The following is a 17,062-nucleotide window of genomic DNA, read 5'->3' on the forward strand; positions in this document are numbered from 1 at the left end:
TAACAGTGTGTGTTGGGGTAGACATGAGCTGTAGCTGAATCTTTCTGCACGATGGAGACATTCAGAAATTTTCTGTTTTGATTTTTCTGGTGCTCCACAAGGAGTGAGGCACAACTACAGTCTGTCCTTTTCCTCACCCTACTCACTTAGTTTCATAAAACTTGTAGAAAATTATTTGGCTTTGACAATTTTTCTCTCTGCCCAGACCTCTTCAGGAGCTGTAGGAGAACACCCAGATATAAGTACCTGAGGTGTAGATACACACACACACTCATGCTTTTGGGCAGCAGGATGGTTTAACATCCATGCCTTTACTCATTGTTTTCTACCACTCTACAGCATATGTAGGTAGCTACCAAAGCTCAGGCATTTCCCCTTTTCAACTGCAAGCTGATGAAGGAAATACATAATATAACTCCAGGTGAAGATGGAAATATGTAAATGTAATAATTTAAACTGCTTTATACAGCCCATGAATGTAATCAGTTGTAATCTGCACCTATCAACCTATCAGTTGTTATAATTACAGCAACTTTTAAACAGTAAACCTCTAAAAACCTCCACCTTGTGGATTTTGAAATGAATACAACAGGATGTTAATAAACTCCAGGAAAAAAAAATATTCTCCTGACTTCTACACATGGTCAGAGTTTTATTTTTAAGTTATATATAATAGACAGCAATCTTTGTTTGGAAGCCAACACACACTTCCCTAGTGAACTGCAGGATACACATAAATAATCAGGGCTGAAAAAGGTCATCACACGGCTAGAGCCAGGGTTAGCAACAGCACTGTGCAAGCTGATTGCTCAGAAAGCCCAAAGCAAAGCAAATCAAGCAAAGTGTGACACAACTGACTGTGCTGAAAGTCTCTATCTCTGGTATGAGCCCAACTTGAACCTTATCATTCAAGAAATTTTATTAAGAATTGACAAGTAGTGAGAAAAGTTACACAGTTAACCTATAGCTCAAGGGAATAAGTAGGCAAAAACAAGATGAGAAGCATTTAATAGGGTCCAAGGACCACCAGCTGAGCTCACTAAAATCAATAATTAAGAGCCTGGTCTCAAGGTCTCCTTATTGCTGCAGTACGGAACATATTAATGGTATATATTGACTTGCAATTAGGCATTACTGAAAATGTTTCACTTCTAACTTTTGCAGCATAAAATTTAGTTACAGCAAAAACATAATATATTGATAAAATGTGTCAGTTTCCCGTCAGAAAACAAAATAGATTTCATCAAGAGCTACTAGTCTGAAAGCTCAATTTTAGTACCTAAAAATAGAGTCATATTAATTTCAATGTGCTTATCTATGCACTATCTTATGGTCATGCCATGATCTGATTTTTTTCATGGGGTCAGAATCCCTAGACAGATTTACCTGCACTATACCTGCTGCCTATGGACTCCCATGCTTCAATCAAGAGAGTCTCTGCCTGAAAGTGGGAATTATCTCAAGGAAGACACAAATATTTCCATAAGGAATGAACCCCTCACAGCAGCCCATAAAGTGTGCACAGAGTATGTAACCACACCCAGAGTCCCTGCTTGTCAGGATGAGAGGTGGCAGAGGAGAAAGCAGGAGATTCAGGGGTATTACAGGCTTTGCAACTGAACTGTATGCTTTAAACACAGCTTCATAACACTAATTGGAAGCTAAGCTCCATGATTTCCTGACAGGTTCCTAAATATCTCAGAAAGTCCCTCAGGGAAAACTGTAAAATACAGGAACTCCACAACTGGACTGTAATTAAACAGAACGACTTTTGAATCTCACTCCAATCTGTCCACAAAGTCTGCTTTCTATCTGAAATTTCTTCTGGCTCTTACATATCAACGAAATATATTTGCTTGTTTGTTTGTTTTTATTTTCTCTCAAGTTTCCTGCAAACCAGATAAGACATCATGCTTTGAATTCTGAAGGCATTTTAAATTAATACTGCATAATTAATCTTGTCTTAACATGCTTTTTGGTTTGATTTTTTGTTGGGTGTTTTATTTATTTATTTTTATTTTGCTCTGGGAGTTATATTTGATGTGATGCATGAGTTGTACGATCGTACTGGTTAACTGACACTGTTGCAGGAATGTTATGAAACTTAATTTGTAATTAATTAGTTTGTAAAAAGCTTTTCAGAATCTTAAACAAAAGCTGTTTCAGTTCAAGTACGAAAATTATTAGGAGTAGAAAAAGGAAGAACATCTGACAAAATTATGTACAGAAAAACCACAAAACAGAGTATCTATGTAAATCTTAGTAGAGTAACACTCATTCATAGCTCCTTTAACAGAACTGGAGTGGTTGAATACCACGTGCTGGAGCCTGATCTTCTTTTCCTGGACTGAGCTAATGGAAGGTGTGTTATTCCTAATTTATGCCAACATAAACAAGACAAGAATCAAGCCATGAAAGAGCCCAGAGGTATGCTTCGAAGGAGAAGAAAAAACTAGAGAAACCCACTAGCCCAGGAGATTCCTACTTTGAACTACTTGCTATGTCACAATTGCCAGTCCTCTGGAAAAACTGATGCTTGGTAGGTATGAATCCTTACAATCATGGAGAACCTTTCTCTTCCAGGGAGGATATATGAGGTCAGGGTTTGCAGAGGGACAATGTCTAGTCATGGTCAAAAAAAAAAAAAGATCCACTAAAAATGATTCCTCTTTCCTCACGAATTGGATTAATTACCAGTTTGCCTGAAAAAAAAATGCTTATTTTACTGACAAGAGGCTTTTTTTCTTAGTTACCTGCAAGTTGGTTGCCTTTTGAGTCAAACCTGAAGTACAAGTTGAATTTTTTCTTACATCCCCAGCAACACTTGTGGTGAAGCTTCACTTGCAGCCCACACAGCAGTTTCAGCAGCTGTGCTGGTAGTGAAGCTCAGGAATTACCCTAGGAGCTAATACCCAGATTATCATCAGCCAGAATCTCCCTTAGTTATCAAAGGATCTGTTTCTGGGACAATCTCTCGTCTAGTACCTTTGGCTTCTATTCTTTCTTTCAAGACAAGGTTGCCTGTTTCCAGCTTTTTGAGATCATTATGTATTGTTTCTGTTCCTTACTTAGCATTTTCCCACTCTTTCAGCTATCTGAAAACCATATTTGTGACAATTTAATTTTTTCTTTTAGAATATATTCAAAACCATAAACAGAATGAGGAAGGAAATAGTCCCCACAGGAAGCCCATACAAGTATCTATGCCTAGTGAAAATTTCTCTCTTAAAGTTATAATTTAAAACCCAGTATTTAAGCACAACAATTTTGTACCTTTCTCCTTTTTTCATCAAAACATCATCAGGTACTAAGCAGCACTAAATTCAGAAATCTATCAATCAAAATTGAAAACCTAGTAAAAATAAAAATGTTTTTGAGAGGATTTCCAGACTGTCAATCTATGTTCATTACATTAATTGCAGTATTTCCGAAATATAATTTTAAAATATTTTAAGTCTTGCAGTTCTTTGAAACTTTCCTAGTAGACTAAAACAAAACATTGTTAATGATGGAAACACCTCTTCATCTTCATATTTTTAAATATCAGAACTACATCATGAGCTCATAAAACCCAAACTCAGCAACTATTCTCCTTCTCCCTCTCTTAGATTACTAAGAAAACTGGAAGTATTTTTAATTGTGAGATTATATTAATTCATTAACCTGCTTTTTCACTAATATGGAAAAACATGTTTTTTCTCTCCTGTGTTGTTATTCTGTCACCTCACCTAGCAATAGACCAACAATATTTTTTTAGGGTTCTTTTTGTTGTATAAGTGAAAAACTTTCTTTCAGTCTTTAAGTGTACCAGCCACTGAGTTTTCCTTCTCTGACTTTTGCATCCCTTCTCAATTTTATATAACTTTAAATACCTACTTTGTATTAATTGATATCATCTGCTTTTTTATTAAATAGTACTCTTTTTAGAGAACTCTTTTTCATGCTCTTCTCTACACCATTATGGTGGGATTTTTTTGTTAGTTTTTCAGATTCAGTCTCCTTTCTAAGTTTAGAAATAGCTTTTGGGGGCTGTCATAGAGTTCTGAAATCCATCAGTCCTCTTCTTCATTAGGTGATGAGTTGCCTATTTTACACATAACAGCTATGCATAAGTGCATGTCACAGTGTGCTTCTACTTATTTAACATACCATGAAAAATAAATAGAGTAGTAAAATTTTATTCTTTTTTCATACAATAAATGCAGCTGGCTCAATCGTATCAACTTAAAAAAATCCACTGATTATGAGAAGTCACCATTCTCAATTTTTAGAGTAAGGTCTAAGATTTCTGTATTGTGGGTGCAATATTGCCTCAGAAATTACAATTTTGAAGTTTTTTTTTTAAATCCAGGCATTTTACTTTCATACTGTATTTCTAACACATTGCTCACACTAAAATCAGCCAGGATAACACAGTCTATTTTCTTTTATTTCAATGTACTCATAAGGGACCATATTTGGGGTTTTTTTTACTACCACAACAGGTAACAACTAAATTTTTTTTACGTTTTCCTCTTTTAAAACCTGGCCAGCAAACACCTAAGATCACTAGCTTAGAACTGTCAAACATTTGGAGACTTCTTTTCCTTTTGACGTAGAACACTAATCCTTGGGATTTGTTGCTTAATTGGTCCTTCCTTGGGTTTAGTAATAAATTTATTTAATAATAAATTTTAACCCTCTCGATCGTGCTTATTTTCAACTCATGTATAATGAGATAGAAACATCTGAAGTCTGTTGCTTCTACTCACTACAGAAGGTGGGACAATATAACACAGTGCTTGTTCAGTACATTCCTGCTTATCAACTTCTGTCTCCTGCTGTGTCCAAGGTACCTTCTTCTCCTGCCAGGGGTCATTAATAGCTGACTACTTTCATCCTTGCTTTCAGTTTCTTTGGTTTCTCAGCAGACAGATCCTTTCTTCACAGATCTGGAGTAGTGCTGCCACTCACAGTAAGCTTTGCAAGGATTCAGCCTTCTCTGATATGCCACACTACTTTACTTATCCTTTCATTTAATTTCCCTGCTTTCATTATCTGCTAAATGAATTTACTGCTATATTTGAACCAAGGTGGCAGCAAAAAAGGGACAGATTTGTAACTTACCCCTTTCTAATCTGCCACAATCCTCACACCTTCTACCTTTTGTTCTTTGTGGAGTTCTGTTTTGGTGAAGCCAATTTTTATCAGCACAAGTATTCCAAGAAGACCAAGCATCTTCCTTACACATTTTGCTTATTGTTCACAACAGTCTTTGTATCTAAGGTGTCATATAAAGTGGCTCTCATTGTACTTGCACAGCTATAAATCCATTTGCTTAAGTGGTTTATTCTTGACATTACACAAAGGTCAGAGCAGTAAGCCCCATCATTTCAGAACACACGAACTCACTTTGGCTAGAATAGAGTTTTATTACTAGTTTGTAAAAATAAGATGCTTTCATTCTGACCTAGATAAGAATCCCTTTCCCCTCCCTCCTTAAGACAACTATGAAAATGAGATTGTAAATCTCCTACGGAGAAGAGACTTGGACAAATCAATAATTTATGTTATGATTTTGAGAGACTTTAACCTTGAGGAAGTGCCAGCCCTATCATAATTCTGTAGATCTTGTTTTAAAATGTTTTCCGTTACTAATCAGAACCTTTTTTTGCTTTTTTCCTTATTATTTATACAAGGCTCCTTTGATTTCCAGTGTATGACACTTCAGAATGAAAATGGTGTCTGCATTAATTAAAAACAAAGATGAGGATTCTTACCTTCCTCCCCCCTCACATAAAATCCAAGTAAAATGCTGGCAGGCAACACTCAGCATGTAGTGCTCTACTTCTAACCATGAACCCCTTTTATAGATTTCTGTCATTTCAGCTGCTGCTGGCTAAAATCACTGGTTATTGCAGTGCACTGGAAAGAAAAATGAGAAGACAGTTAAGAGCAAAATGGGGGACAGGCACACATGGCAATTAAATAAGGCTTCCACAATCTCAGGCAGAGAGCATGTCAGTCATAGAGTTCATAAACAGGACTCTGGCAGTGCAAGGCTCTTGACGAGGCCTTCAGGGGAGAAAAAGCTTGTGAGTTTATGCCAAACCATCTTTTTTTTGACCTCCAGAGATTTGTTAAGTGCAGACTGCCATGTCAACAACTCACTTCTCCAAATCTTCCATTGTTACAAGAAATCTTCAGTCTGACTTGCAGCAGCATGCTCGGATCTCTTGCTTCCTTCCACAGGATCTCTTGGGGATTAGATGAGATTATTGATGGTCACCCATTCTTACCCATGGCATCATAAGTCAAAACCACTCACTTAAAGCAAGGTACTATGTCTAGGTATGACCACATAAAGCAGGAGCTCCTGCAACAGGATAACCAGCAGCAGGGCAGGGAGAAGACTCCTGGTAGCAGTTCCAAATTTCCATCTCAATCATGCAGGCAGCTGGTACATTTCTGAACCCTACCTAGAGGCAGCACACAACCTGCAGGCCTCCTGGAAGTTTAAAACTTGTGTCTGACATCTGTATGCCAAGTAAAATTATTCCCTTAACTCTTTCTAACAAACCAATTGTAAGACTTGTCAAAGCACTAAGAAACCAAGCAGACTAGAAAATCTGGGGGAAAAAAAAAAAGAAATTAAAGGAAGAGTTATTTGGGCTGGGGTTTTCAATGTTGGCACCAACTTTCTTCCCCAGTGGATTTAGCCTTTGTTTAAAATGAAGAACCATGCCACAAACTTTTTGCAGATTTGTGGGATGAAATTACTTGCTTCTTCAGACATTTGCCCATCTCTCCAAATACCTTTTCTCCCAGGTCACGGCTACAATCATGAAAACTTTGTGAGCTACATGGTTCTGGAAATATTAATCTGTTTTGGTTTATAATCTGAAGAATTCCTAACATAACAGGAAATATCTAAATAAACTCCAGAAACACAACATTTCATCAAAACAGAAAGCATTGTTTTATTTAATTATTCCTTTTCATGCACAATTAAAACCAAAATAAGTAATGAATGAACAGTTAGAATAACAAAAAACTTCATGGTCCTTGGTGAATTTAAGATTATTTAACTCTCACCTAAAGATGAAAACTATTAGGTTTTTAACAACAACAAAAAAAAAGATCAAAATTCCCAGTACACATTAAGAGTTATGCTGGGAAAGGAAACACTACAGTTTCTAAAGATTCAGATGGATAGGCTGGGAACTATACAGCTCAGACTCCCTCCTAATTCCTAGTCTCCCTTAATCCCTCCCTTTTTTTCCTTTTTCCTTACCTCCCCTCACCCCTACAAAGCAGCTCAGATATCCACATATTTACACAGCATTCATGGCAGCAGCTCCATGACTAAGACAAACTGATGAATATGTAACATGATCTTTAAAAATGCATGTGAATTATGCAAAGGCATCAACTTAATGACTCCCTTCTTTTTGTCCTTTTATTGTATTGAGAGGCCAGTTTGTCTAACAAAGATCATCAGAATAAATCACTTGTATTCTGAAAACTAGATAATTCATCCACCTAAATAAGAAGAATTTTCTGAAATTAATCAAAGGACTGGAATTCTTCTACTGTAGGATGGGATAGAATGTCAGGATATTTAAAATATAAGGGCATCCAGGACATTTTGATGTGCAATCTGAGGTCTTAAAAATGTGACATAAGAAATAAGCTTCCATCTTAGCAGTCAGCAAGGAGAAATTTATTACTAATCATCACTGTCTAGAAGAGATTGTTGTAACAATTACTGATTTTGATTCTGGAACTGGAGTGATGATGTGACTATTTTGCAGAATGTAAAAACAGAAAAATGTGCCATCATATATTATGCTATTGTTATTTCACCTACCTGCTCATTATCATAGAAGTTATGTTTGTGCAGTCTTTATAGGTGAAAGACATGGGCTTTTATTTGTGTAGTGGTATATGATGAGTATTTATCTAGGAAACTACAGGTATATTGGAAATACTCATTCAGGAACTTCACAAATTGCTGCCTTTGGGTAACACCTAGGAAGTATAACCACTAACTTTAAAAATACCAATAAGTAACTCTATCCATTTCCAGTCAGTCTGGCAAGATAGACAACATCATGTAAGTTGGGCAGATACCTCAAAACTTCAGCATTTGCAAACACTAAGTCTCATAAGCAACAATTATTGTAAAATCTGACAGAAATTACATTTACATGTAAGTTTTCAAATAATTTTGAGTTGACACATTCCTAATAATTGCCAGTAGTGTTTGTATGGAAACAATTGAACAAAGCTTGTTTAAAAAATAATCTGCTGATGCATTTTCTAGATCTCAGCCAATATATAAGTCAACTCTAGAAGTTTCTATGCTGTTTTTATAGTGCATGCTTTTTTTTTTTTTTTTTCACCTGGGTCATTTCTTACCCATCTGAAAGTTCTGTCTCACTTTTTGCCTTCAACAGTTTGAAAACTTTAGAGAAATCATTAATATTAAGAAGAATGCAAAAAGACGATAGTTTTCTCATCTTGTCTTTGTTTCTCTTTTCCTCTGGGCCACATATGGATGTTCAAGTCAGCAGAGACAGTGTTGCTCTTTAAAAAAAACTGCTGATTTAATATTTAGTAGGTGATGGATTCCACCTCAACAATCAGACTCAGGAATAAAAATAGTCTGAATCCCACTCAGTGACAAGCACAAATCCATAGATAGAAACCCAAAGTATTGTACAGCACAATATTTCCTGCTCAGTAAGCTAGAGACAAGCTTCTGTGATTCCCTATATATCCACATATATTCTAAGCTGATGCCTGTCAAACCAGCCTTTGGTTAAGTGGCAAGCATAATATAGCTTCCTTTCCCCAGAGGTAACTGTCCTCATTATGGAAGCGAATGAACCCCTAGGTGTATAATAGAATCTCCTTTAAAATATTCATCATATGACATCTGATATTTCAGCCATATTTGGCTGGAATGCTATACTTTTGGGGAATTCCACACTCCACAGTCAATTAACCTACTATTTTTGCTCACAATCTAACTTTTTTTTTTTTATCATAAATCATTAAACATTTATGTTACTATGTAACTCATTACCCTGCTACTCAGGGCTGAGCAAGATGTGCGGACAAGGGTTTCTCTATTGCAGTAATGTCCATTAAAACATCTGGAGTAGCAAGGCTGAAACTTTCCACTTTCACTCAGCCAGAAAACTTCTCCAAGGTGAGTCACATCATCCAGCATGGTTCTGTTTCCTCTGCACTTCTCAGAATCAACACTGCAGGCTGTGAAAACCTCCCTCTGGCAGCAGGTCTCAGGAAGACCATGGGCAGGCAAGGGGAAATAAAACAGTGGCCAGAATACTTCACCAGAAATCAGAACAAAGAAGCTATATAGGGAGAGAAAGAGAGACAAACACAGTGGTGGTTTATTCAGCCCAAACATTTCCATCCTCAAACACCAAACAATCCTTTTCTTTTGGCCTCTCTATTCTTATTTATTTCTTTAAAATATACTGCCCTTTCCCCTCCCATCTCTTTCCCTAGCTGTTCTTAATAACAGCCACAAACCTCAATATGTCTAATCCCACCTGCCCTTCCACTGCCCCTCACTCTGCTCTCAGCATCAGTACCTTCTGCCTCTTCCCAGCCCTGGTTCCACGTGTGGCACCAAAGGCAAGCACAAAATTGGCCCAGCTGGCACAGAGGAGGGGTGGCACTGAAGGAACTTTGCAGAAAGTTTGCCCAGCACTTGCTCACACACTGTGAGTTTGCGTGAGACCAGCAGAGACTTCCAGCACACTGGTATTATTTTTAAATTATTTCCCGTGTGATTAGGACTGTCTCTCCATTCCCACGTGCCACTCAAGCACCAATGGCAAAAAATCAGCCTTACACTCATAAGAGCTTGTTTGTCATCATAATCCCTCTTTAGTTTTAGTCATTTTCTTAGTCTTAATCTCCTGATCTCCTTATGCTGGTCTAATTAAAATCATTTGCTGACGAATATTGTCAGTAATGTTACAGTTGGCTAAATTAACACTGGCTTAGCCTTAGCTTTTTTATCAGCTTAACTATGCAGCACTGACTGATGAGCATTTAAAAATAGGAATTCCTTTCTTCAGGTCAAAGGCATAAAAGGAAAAGCTGGAGATTTTACTGTCGTACATCAACAAGTATTACCAAAGAAAGTCTGATATAATTCTGAAGAAAGCAAACCAAACTCTCCTCTCCACAGCTTCCCTTCAAGCTGGGTTATAGCAACAGAGATGTATTCGACCCAGCCTGTTACAACAGCAGGAGCAGAGCTTAGTATCTTGCTCTAAAACTGCTGTTATAGGCAACATGTCTCGTTGTCTGACTCTAATCTACTTTTTGGCATAAATTGAGCATTTCTAGACCACAAGTATTCCTACAGACAAAAATTAATTGCAATATTCATCACCATATATGTCTAAATGATAGGGATGCTGGAATGTTTTACAGTGAAAACACATCCAATTTTAATGAAGTTCAAAAGAATAAATGTTTATTTATGGATTAAAGTACACAAAGATCTGCTTCTCACACTTTCTGAAATACTGACAGCTTTTTTTTTTTTTTTTTTTTTTTTAAGACAGAGAGAAACAGAGAGTGCAAGGAAAGGAAAGATTTCACATCTTGTGTGTAGCTGTGTGTGGAACAATATTCCAGCAGACAGACAGAAAACTCCTGGGCCTTTTTTTTGATGCTAGCTGAGAACAGATGATCTACAACTGAAGTGTGAAGACAAAGTTGCCTCTAAGAGGTTGCCTCTAGTGAAAGGGTGGAGATGTTGTGCTGATAGCCCATCACAGCTGCAGGGAATGTCTCAACATGTCTTAAGACCGACTGCATATTTCTGTTTGGGGCTCAGCTTTGCTGCTGTTGAAATTCAGTGACATTGTTTTAACACTCCTAAAGTTATTCTGCAGAAAAGGGGTGAACTCCAAATAAGAAGAATATCCTGGAGAAATTTATTTTCTATTTAGTAGGTTCTTAAGAGGAAAGATCATATTATATATCTAAAATTAGATCCTTTATTGAAGAGCTAAGCAAAACCAACATGTAAATATAACGGAACTATGAAAAAGTTAAATATAAAGAAAAATCCACCTCTTGGATAAAATTCCTATAACACCTTTCTTCACTTTAGGAGTCTGCAGCCACTGCCTATGGCTGCAGATGCCACCAGCTGCTGGTGGTATTCTTCAGAATGATCTGTTAGCTGATGGTGTGCAGAAATATTAGTAGGGGGAATGCTGACCTCCCAAAATAGAGATTCACCCTGCTTAGAGTCAGATGCTGGGAAACAAAATGCTAATACCAGTAGAAATCCATGGATGTGCATGGCCTTCACAGTATTCTGCTGGATCAACAAGAGTCCAGGTTTGCACAGGCTCCAGCAAGTTAACTAATGCAAGAAATCCTGACTGGTTTGGGGGGGGAGTTTGGGGTTTATTCGTGGGTTTTGGTTTAGGTTTTTTTTTTAAGTTTTTCTTGAATTTCTCTGTTCAGGCTGGCTGGCTGGCTAAATCATTTTTGGGAGGGGCATAAGGAAGAAAAAGAAAATATGACAAGCAGGTAATCCTTACTGCTCTGAGACCAACCTGCTGCCAGACCGCCTGAAGACAAGACAAGACACAATCTGTTGCTATTGTGACAGTTAAAACCCTCTATGGATTCAACCACAGGAAAGCAAGAAGCCCAGAGTAAGACCTTACCTTATACTGCATGGACAGTGAAGGAAAGAAAAAAAGTCAGACAAATATTTTTTGCTAAGCCAGCTAACAGCATGCTGCTGCAATACTCTGCCTCAGGCCATGAAGCCTCAGCTGCACCATCTGCCCTGGAAAGGCTCCAGAGAGGAAGGAGCAGCTGAGAGCACAAGTCAGGGATCCAGTCTAACCATGACTGTTCTGCACTAATTCACCTGAAACCTCACCTCCCCAGATCCTATTTCTTGTTCTCAGACACCTGCTTTGTTAAATTGTTAATTTTTCTATGTCCTCCTTGATACAGCTATCTTAATTATTAATTTCACTGGTTTCCAGTGTGTAACCTTCTCCCCAGATTCATAAGGGACAGCATCCTGAGTAAAGGCACAATGAAATGTGTGAAATACCACTGATGATCGAGGTATTAGGCACCAGGAATAAAACAGAAGATGAGATTTTTTTAAGAGCAGTAAACTCCCTCCAAAGTCAGAGAGAGAAATAAAATGTTTTTTCCTATGTTTAGCAGCAACATTCCCATTGACTTCAACACTGCAGAATATGTCCCTGTGCACTGAAACAAATCATCTGTATATGAATTCAGACAGGAAAAGGTGGCTTCCAGCAAATCAATTTTTTTTTCTTTTGGTTCCAAGGAGTAAGAGTAAAAAAGTCTCTCCCTTCTATCTGTATCTCAGTGAAGGCACTCACAAGGAGATGTAACATTCTAGATAACTCTTTGTTTTCCTTTCTTTGACATCTTAGTTTGCTTCTCAGTTTTTTTATACATTTCCTTTTACTACTGACGTGCAAAAGTGACTGATTTCATATGAGGCCAGAATGCAAAGACATTTGCGCTTTCTGAAGGTAGTGCGAGCTAAGGAAAAAATCCTATGGTCTCCTATGGGGAAGAAACAAGAAGAGAGTGTGAATCATCTGCAGAGATCTGTATGAAAACCTCCATTTTGGCAAACAGATCAGGGAGCAGATTGGGGATATTTAGGTTGTAAAGTGCAGGTCCACAAATTCATCTGGAGAACATGACTACCTTCCTGTTAATTCAACAAAACACACACCCTTTGCAACTCTTGTTCACAGGAGAGAAAGAATAAGAAATAAACTTGTGAGCTGTATGATATCAATCTGCAGAGCACATGATCAGTGGCTGTCCCCTGGTTACACACCTGCACACCTCCAGACCCTTGCTGATGGCTGCTGAGGCAGTACTCCCCATGGGTCATCTCCTCATCAGGCCAGAATGCACTCCTGGCACTGCAAAGATGGTTCTAAAAAACCTTCCATGCTCCTGCAGCTGTACACAGGCTTATTGGACAGGGATGGCTCACTCATACTGAGGTCTGAATGCATGCAATGACTGAAATATTTTTTTATTGTCTTCATGACATCAATGTCAAATCTTTCATTGCCTTTAGCAGGAGCATCAGATGAGTTGCTGAATGGAAAATGCACATTAACTGGAAGCTGTCTTCAAAACCCATTGTAAAGATTTTGGGAAACCCTGCCATTGTTTTCATCTTTACAGATGGATTAAAAATGTTAGCTGCAAATCATTTAGAAAGCTGCCTATGTTTTTTCACAGGCATACAAATTCTTTTCTGCTTATGCTTTTCTTGATTATTTCCAGTGTTCTTAGTGCTCCAGAGGAAAGCACTGCTTCTCTGCAGCTAGCTCCTCACGTCCCCAAGGTAAGGGCAGGACCTGCTCTTACTTGCTGAAAGTGACTCTGTTGTCTTGGAGCACAGAGCAGAATTTAATGATCAGAAAAGCACATATTACACAAGCAATTCAGAAGCAATTCAACAAACAATTCAGTGCTTAGGATTTTGAAGGAGATCATTTCTACAGCACATTTCTGGGGGATGTTTTCTGACACAGTCACATGTATATTTGAATCCATCCTTGAGGACGGGATGTACAGAAGATGGATTACAAAATCCGACTTGCAACCCTTTTATTATCACTGCTTACTGCTGTCAAAGCCATTTCCTTTGATATCTCTGATATAATCCCACTATCACTTCAGGGAATACAAAATTATACCCAGCAGACTAGGAAAAAGGGTAGGCATGTTTAAAACTGCAGGAGAGGAAGTCAAATTTCCAGTCCAGAGAAGAATGTAAGGAGAGGTGAAGAAGAAGGAATAAGCAAAGTGTCTTCTTCACTCACTGCAGTGGGTCTGCTCATGTTTGTGTGCATCTCTCCCCAGCATTCACCTTCAGTTCTCAGACTGAAGCCACAATTACCTCTTTTCTGCTCCTGGAGAGGCACGTGACCTCTCCCAATGAACACCAAACATGCTGTGAAGCTCAGGTAAGTTAAGCAACTACAGAAAAAAGAATGGCAAAACAGCATAAAAATACTTTCTAGGGATAGAATAGGTCAGAAGAGTAGTCACAGGATGAAGATGCAGCCATTCAGTGTCATTTCTCACATAGTGCAATATGAGAGCTCCTTGGCAGCTTAGGTTGAAGTAACCCATTTGTTGCAGTCTATATCCATGGAGCATCCACCAGTGCCATGTTACCAGCACACTAGCACCAGCTGGCACTCTTTTCCAGCTGGCACTCTTTTAGCTATAGAAGAATAGAAGACAGAATTAGGCAGGGAGACACAGTTTGTTTCTTTAAAAGGGAGAGGACTAGGACATGTTATGACTATAAGGAAAGGCTAACTCTACGTAAGTCCCTTTACATAAGTGGAGGGGCTTACAAGGATCTCACTTCCCATGAATGTAGAGGGAGTGAGTATGTTACCTGTCTGGAACATTTTGCTAGCTCTGTGGCCTGTTTCTTTCTATCAGATTTTCCCCATGTGCAAAACTGCAAAAGGCAAACTCCTGTAAATCCAAAGATAATAAGACAAGCTGCCCTGTTGTACTGCTTTTAAGGACCAACATTATTCCCCCTTTAGGAACAACCTATTATTTTCCCTAATGGGAATAATCTGTAAGCAAGCACTTCTCACCTTTTTAAGAGCTGCCCATTCAAAGGCATGTTCCAGAGACACACAATAATCATATTAAAAATGTGTTCTGACATATTGCAATTGCACTGAATGCTTGACATTTTTGTGATTATGCTAATATTATGGAAATTGATGTGCTTGTTTTTGAAAAAAGACGTAATGCAATTAAGTCCTCCAAAAGAAAAACAGAAAGAAACAAATCAATCACTGAGAAGACACAAAGAATGAAAACTGCTTCTTCCATCTTTAGAAACAAATGCTTCCTAGTCAATGGCAAACAGCACTTTTGAACTAGATATTTCAGGAGACTTGTCATTTTTATTCTCAAAGTAAACAGCAGTGATAGGGTAACTTTCAATTTTTAGCAAAGAACTGGCTTGAATTTCACCTGTTCCCTCTGCCTTTGCAGTACATTAGCATTTCTCATAAAATTACTCCTTCCATCACTGAAAGAATTAAAAAAAACCCAAAACAAAAACTGGTTCCTCTTAGACAACTTCAAACTATGGATAACCCAGTTAGGTGATGGAACCTTGCTTTTAACTTCATCCCCATTGAAAACATGTTGTCTGCTTCAGTTATACCCCAAATTAAAGAAGAACAGGAATAAGATTTATAAATAGCACTATAAATAATTTTATCATTATTCTCCTCTACCTACAGACCAGAAGATTAACATGAAGAACCAGAACAAGGCAGTACTTGAAAAGAACAGTGCAGGACAGCTAAATGGAGCAGTGCTGTGCAGCCAAGAAGAAACACAGCAAAGCACTTTGGCAAAAGATTCTGAGAACAGATGCTCAGAAAAACACCTGAGGGAGCTGGAGGGAGAAATCCCCAAAAGCTGGATAATGTGCTGTTTACCTCATGTAGTTCCCTAGCACCAAAGTCTGGATGAAGAACTCTGCAGAGCTCTAGCAGAACCTGAAGAAGAGAAAGAGACAACAGTTTCTGATAAAGAGATCACAAAAATCCCCCACATCTACATCAGAGGTGACTAAAGACCCACCAACATCTCATTGTAACAGTGCAGCGGACACTGAAGGAGAACCAAGGAGGGAACCAGCTGTGTAATTTTGATCCAAAGCTACAGGAGACAGAAGAAATGCCTACAGCTTAATTACAGCAATGCTAAGAAGGAAGATCCATCTCCCCTGCCAAATCCTTGAAACCAGTAGCTCACTGAAAATACTGAAGCAACTTAGTAGCAACTTTGGAAGCAAATTTAAAGAACATTCATAATCTCAGGCACTATACACACTTAATCTCTTGCTGAGTTTAATAATTCTAAGCTGATGAAGAGTTACTGTTGATGAAATCACAAACCAGCTTAATTCCCAGAGATCCACCAGAGATCAGCTAGTTACAAGCTGTGAATATTTTGGGTGAGCTTCACCTTACCTTATTTTAATCACCTAAAGTGTAGATGTCTATATCTGAGCTAGTTAGTGCTCTTTTTTAAAAATTAAGCAGAAAATACAAATATTTCAAGATGGTTTATCTGCCCTGTGATAGCTGATCTGCATAACAATGAGATTGCTCACACCTTTAATTTTATAAAGTCTGACTTGGTAAATGGAGCATAAATACTGGCTCAGATATTGTGAACACACAATGCAACCTTCTACTGACAATGAGGACAAGACACGTGCAGGGCTTACTAGAATCAGTATCTCTTAGTTCTCCTTCTCCACATATACCCAGTACAGAAGGTTTGAGTCCTCCACTCTGTTTTCCACCAGCAAATAGGACCTTCAGCTTTCTCCATCTTAGTTCCCTCATATGATTTTTGTAATTGAGAGGAGTAAAAAGATATTTTGCTTTATTATTTTTCTTGGCCTTTTGGAAACCAAATCAGCAAAGGAAATGTGTTTACAGTACTCACTGCTGAAATCTGGATGTCCCAGGTTCTACCAGATACAGAAAAGTGCCAGTACCTGAATCTTGATTTGAATTTCTTCTCCTCACCAAGCTCTACTTCTTAAAATAAATTGGGATCTAATGCAGTGGAATATCAGACTTCAGACCCACCATGAACTGATGTGGGCTTTTTTTAAACCCAAACATGATTAAGGAGTTTTTTTCAAAACCTGAACTCATTATAATAAAAGGGAATTAAAATCCTTTTTATTCTGCTAAAGATTCCGTAAGTAGCATGGTAAAAATTGAACTTAACAAGGGAAGCATACAAAAATACCAAACAAGCTCACAGATATATACACACACACATTTGTCTTAATCCAGTGGTTTTGTAAATGCTAATTAATGAAGTAGCCATAATTTTACAGTCAAAGAACTGAATTTTAAAATAAGCCAGTACTTTCTGAACTGTCCAATATTTTAGCCACCTCTATTTTTGCATCACTACGTGT

The 17,062-nt window shown here is 37.9% G+C and overlaps 1 long non-coding RNA gene across 1 annotated transcript; it reads right to left on the bottom strand.

The window, feature by feature from the left end:
- Nucleotides 1–6,934: 6,934 nt before the first annotated feature.
- On the bottom strand, nt 6,935–14,045 carry LOC139792069 (uncharacterized). The gene is made up of 2 exons (XR_011724132.1): nt 13,893–14,045; nt 6,935–9,362 (listed from the first exon to the last, which is right to left on the bottom strand). It is a non-coding gene; the product is annotated as an uncharacterized lncRNA (long non-coding RNA).
- Between the last annotated feature and the right edge of the window lie 3,017 nt (nt 14,046–17,062).

The sequence above is a fragment of the Heliangelus exortis genome, chromosome 2 (assembly GCF_036169615.1).
Source record: "Heliangelus exortis chromosome 2, bHelExo1.hap1, whole genome shotgun sequence".
Taxonomy (NCBI): domain Eukaryota; kingdom Metazoa; phylum Chordata; class Aves; order Apodiformes; family Trochilidae; genus Heliangelus; species Heliangelus exortis.